This window comes from Anopheles nili, assembly GCF_943737925.1.
Source record: "Anopheles nili chromosome X unlocalized genomic scaffold, idAnoNiliSN_F5_01 X_unloc_5, whole genome shotgun sequence".
Classification (NCBI taxonomy): Eukaryota; Metazoa; Arthropoda; class Insecta; order Diptera; family Culicidae; genus Anopheles; species Anopheles nili.
The window spans coordinates 592,501-597,500 of NW_026525511.1; the positions used below are offsets into that span (position 1 = coordinate 592,501).

The window sequence follows — 5,000 nt, forward strand, 5'->3', positions numbered from 1 at the left end:
CCGCAAACGACGGGACTTCAGGCTGGGAGACGCGAGTTGCAGAGAGGCGTACGCTTCGATCCTCTCACTCTACCCATGCTTGGTGGTTTGCCACACGACGTGGCGAGATGCGATGGTGGCCCTCCACACGCGGGGGTCATCACGCGTGTGCGTAAGGTACCTGCAGCAGGTGCAGGTGCCTGGGTGCGTGCCATGGTGATGATGGTACCACCTAGTCGGGAGTGTGCGGGAGTCACACACCGGCTGCGCGCCACCTGTGGGAGCTTGCTCCTGCAAGGTGGGGCAAGTCGCTTGGGTAAGGCGACGCTGCACATACGTGGTGCTATGTGCAGAAGGGTGTGCTGCTGTGGTGTGTCCTAGTGGGTGGTGTGCTTGTGCCTCAGACATGGGGTGCATGTGCGCTACTGGCTGGGGTGCACCATAGCTACCCGAATGGAGCGATAGAGAGGAGGTGAGCTTTAGCGGGTCAAGTCCATTGGGCTTGATCCGCGAAAAGCACCAAGTCCCGAAAGTCGAAGCCCGAGTTGCTATGGTGTGCGAAAAGCTGCATTTGATGTTGAAAAAAAGTACAAGTCCCAAAACTTGACTTCCCGAAAAATTTCAACTAGTTGCATAGCACCAGGCGTACACACGGAGGAGATTGTTGCGAGACGAACACGCTGTTGGAAGACAACCGAATGCACGCGGGATTGCTCACGGAGCAAGCGCAAGCACGCGAAACAGCTTGCACGGGTGATGGACCACATTGGACGAGTGACGGTTACCGGTTACCAGTGGGTTAGCCATGTTGTAACGGGCTAAGAGGCCTGTTAAGCCAGAGTGTACGGAGTTCAGATGGCTAGGTGCGCACGCAGGCATCGAGGTTTTGATGGTTTGCGCAGAGTTGTAGCACGGCAGAGAGCGCGCCGGAGCAGTTTCAGTCCAATCGGACGATGCGCGGGTGTTTTACAAAACATTGAAAGTAGTATGGAAGAAAACCCCTGGAAGTATGCAATATATGGGAAAACACGAAATACTCTCGGATGGAGGTGTCTGAGAAGTTTGGCGTATATGGACGAAAGTTAGCCACGGTGGTGTTCTAACATCGGTACTTGGGACGCAAAACCGTCCCACGCATGGTTTCGAAGCGATGTGCGAAAAACGGGCCAAAACGGTGCACGAACAAAGGGGCACGCGCTATATCTGGCAGAAGGAGAACTCTGCGAGGTGTTGTGTGTATGGACGAAAAGTAGGCATTACGGAGTTGAGCAAACGCGCCGAAGACCGGGAATCGATATCTCCAACCGGCTGGTCGGTAGAGCGATTCCCAACACCCCATAGACACCGCAATGGGTGAAAATCGGCTAAGTCCCAGAAATGGGTTTTCACCCAAAAACAGGGTGATGGAGACATTGCACGGAGTTGGCGTATATGGACGAAAGTTAGCCACGGTGGTGTTCTAACATCACTACTTGGGACGCAAAACCGTCGGACGCATGGTTTCGAAGCGATGTGCGAAAAACGGGCCAAAACGGTGCACGAGCAAAGGGGCACGCGCTATATCTGGCAGAAGGAGAACTCTGCGAGGTGTTGTGTGTATGGACGAAAAGTAGGCATTACAAAGTTGAGCAAACGCGCCGAAGACCGCAACTCGATATCTCCAACCGGCTGGTCGGTAGAGCGATTCCCAACACCCCATAGACACCGCAATGGGTGAAAATCGGCTAAGTCCCAATATGTACCTTCAGAGGGGCATATCTCGAAAACTTCTCGTCAGATCGGGGCCAAATTCACAGAGAAGACACATGTCGAGGAGTTGTTTCGGTTGAGCGATAGTGGTTTTTGGGTGAAAATGTACCCCTAAACCTTGTACAGAGAGGACCCCTTCCGTAGAGCAAAATCCTGAAGGTCGGGGTCGCGCAAGGGTCGACATGGGTCGAGGTGGACTATCATGCGAAACCACTTTTTTCGGTCCCTACGGTGCCCCTAGATGATGAAAAGTACAATCCGAGGTTGATTACGAACACTTTTGTGCACCCCCTTCCGTAGAGCAAAATCCTGAAGGTCGGGGTCGCGCAAGGGTCGACATGGGTCGAGGTGGACTATCATGCGAAACCACTTTTTTCGGTCCCTACGGTGCCCCTAGATGATGAAAAGTACAATCCGAGGTTGATTACGAACACTTTTGTGCACCCCCTTCCGTAGAGCAAAATCCTGAAGGTCGGGGTCGCGCAAGGGTCGACATGGGTCGAGGTGGACTATCATGCGAAACCACTTTTTTCGGTCCCTACGGTGCCCGTAGATGATGAAAAGTACAATCCGAGGTTGATTACGAACACTTTTGTGCACCCCCTTCCGTAGAGCAAAATCCTGAAGGTCGGGGTTGCGCACAAGTAGACCCCCTTCCGTAGAGCAAAATCCTGAAGGTCGGGGTTGCGCACAAGTAGACCCCCTTCCGTAGAGCAAAATCCTGAAGGTCGGGGTTGCGCACAAGTAGACCCCCTTCCGTAGAGCAAAATCCTGAAGGTCGGGGTCGCGCAAGGGTCGACATGGGTCGAGGTGGACTATCATGCGAAACCACTTTTTTCGGTCCCTACGGTGCCCCTAGATGATGAAAAGTACAATCCGAGGTTGATTACGAACACTTTTGTGCACCCCCTTCCGTAGAGCAAAATCCTGATGGTCGGGGTCGCACAAGTGTGCACCCCCTTCCGTAGAGCAAAATCCTGAAGGTCGGGGTCGCGGAAGGGTCGACATGGGTCGAGGTGGACTATCATGCGAAACCACTTTTTTCGGTCCCTACGGTGCCCCTAGATGATGAAAAGTACAATCCGTGGTTGATTACGAACACTTTTGTGCACCCCCTTCCGTAGAGCAAAATCCTGAAGGTCGGGGTTGCGCACAAGTAGACCCCCTTCCGTAGAGCAAAATCCTGAAGGTCGGGGTCGCGCAAGGGTCGACATGGGTCGAGGTGGACTATCATGCGAAACCACTTTTTTCGGTCCCTACGGTGCCCGTAGATGATGAAAAGTACAATCCGAGGTTGATTACGAACACTTTTGTGCACCCCCTTCCGTAGAGCAAAATCCTGAAGGTCGGGGTTGCGCACAAGTAGACCCCCTTCCGTAGAGCAAAATCCTGAAGGTCGGGGTTGCGCACAAGTAGACCCCCTTCCGTAGAGCAAAATCCTGAAGGTCGGGGTTGCGCACAAGTAGACCCCCTTCCGTAGAGCAAAATCCTGAAGGTCGGGGTCGCGCAAGGGTCGACATGGGTCGAGGTGGACTATCATGCGAAACCACTTTTTTCGGTCCCTACGGTGCCCCTAGATGATGAAAAGTACAATCCGAGGTTGATTACGAACACTTTTGTGCACCCCCTTCCGTAGAGCAAAATCCTGATGGTCGGGGTCGCACAAGTGTGCACCCCCTTCCGTAGAGCAAAATCCTGAAGGTCGGGGTCGCGGAAGGGTCGACATGGGTCGAGGTGGACTATCATGCGAAACCACTTTTTTCGGTCCCTACGGTGCCCCTAGATGATGAAAAGTACAATCCGAGGTTGATTACGAACACTTTTGTGCACCCCCTTCCGTAGAGCAAAATCCTGAAGGTCGGGGTCGCGCAAGGGTCGACATGGGTCGAGGTGGACTATCATGCGAAACCACTTTTTTCGGTCCCTACGGTGCCCGTAGATGATGAAAAGTACAATCCGAGGTTGATTACGAACACTTTTGTGCACCCCCTTCCGTAGAGCAAAATCCTGAAGGTCGGGGTTGCGCACAAGTAGACCCCCTTCCGTAGAGCAAAATCCTGAAGGTCGGGGTTGCGCACAAGTAGACCCCCTTCCGTAGAGCAAAATCCTGAAGGTCGGGGTTGCGCACAAGTAGACCCCCTTCCGTAGAGCAAAATCCTGAAGGTCGGGGTCGCACATGTGTGCACCCCCTTCCGTAGAGCAAAATCCTGAAGGTCGGGGTCGCACAAGTGTGCACCCCCTTCCGTAGAGCAAAATCCTGAAGGTCGGGGTCGCGCAAGGGTCGACATGGGTCGAGGTGGACTATCATGCGAAACCACTTTTTTCGGTCCCTACGGTGCCCCTAGATGATGAAAAGTACAATCCGAGGTTGATTACGAACACTTTTGTGCACCCCCAAAAATGGCCAAAATCCTGAAGGTCGGGTTCTTGGGGCGGTCGAGGCCCTCTGACGTGCACGAAAAACCGGTACCCACGCCGAGCTTCAGAATTTGGTCTCCAGAGACTAAGTCCCAACCGAAACTGGCAACCCACAAAAGTATACCAAGGAGGGGTCGGATCGAGTTACAGTGTTCGAGAGTATTGACGAGCATGGTTATACGCAACTTTTTGCTAAAGGTGTCCAAGACCGTCAGACCCTTACTTACGGAGATATAAGACACGTGCGTGGTTGCTCGTGCCGAGCTTCAGAAATGTTGCTCCAGAGACTAAGTCCCAGAAAACCTTCCGACCCCAAAAACTCCCAGAAGGAGGCGTCGGATCGTTTCGCGATGTTCTAGTGAAATGTTCAGCTCGACGGAATGCAACTTTTACCTAAAGGGGTCCAAGACCGTCAGACGCTTAGGTACGGAGATACGGGCATGGGTCGGTTTTCCCCATACAAAATACCCCATGGAAAACTGCAAAACCCCAAAACAGGTCGAAGGAGTGGTCGGATCGTTTCGTGGTGTTCTAATGAAATGTTCCATTCGATAGGGCGCAACTTTTTGCTAAAGGCGTCCAAGACCGTCAGACCCTTACTTACGGAGATATAAGACACGTGCGTGGTTGCTCGTGCCGAGCTTCAGAAATGTTGCTCCAGAGACTAAGTCCCAGAAAACCTTCCGACCCCAAAAACTCCCAGAAGGAGTCGTCGGATCGTTTCGCGATGTTCTAGTGAAATGTTCAGCTCGACGGAATGCAACTTTTACCTAAAGGGGTCCAAGACCGTCAGACGCTTAGGTACGGAGATACGGGCATGGGTCGGTTTTCCCCATACAAAATACCCCATGGAA

The 5,000-nt window shown here is 52.9% G+C and overlaps 1 non-coding gene across 1 annotated transcript in view; it reads left to right on the top strand.

Annotated features, from left to right (window-relative positions):
* The window catches only part of LOC128729860 (large subunit ribosomal RNA), a 4,185-nt gene extending 4,093 nt beyond the window's left edge, over positions 1 to 92 (top strand). Inside the window, exon 1 of the ribosomal RNA XR_008411493.1 lies at positions 1 to 92. This exon is cut by the window's left edge and continues 4,093 nt beyond it. This is a non-coding gene — a ribosomal RNA (large subunit ribosomal RNA).
* Positions 93 to 5,000: the final 4,908 nt, after the last annotated feature.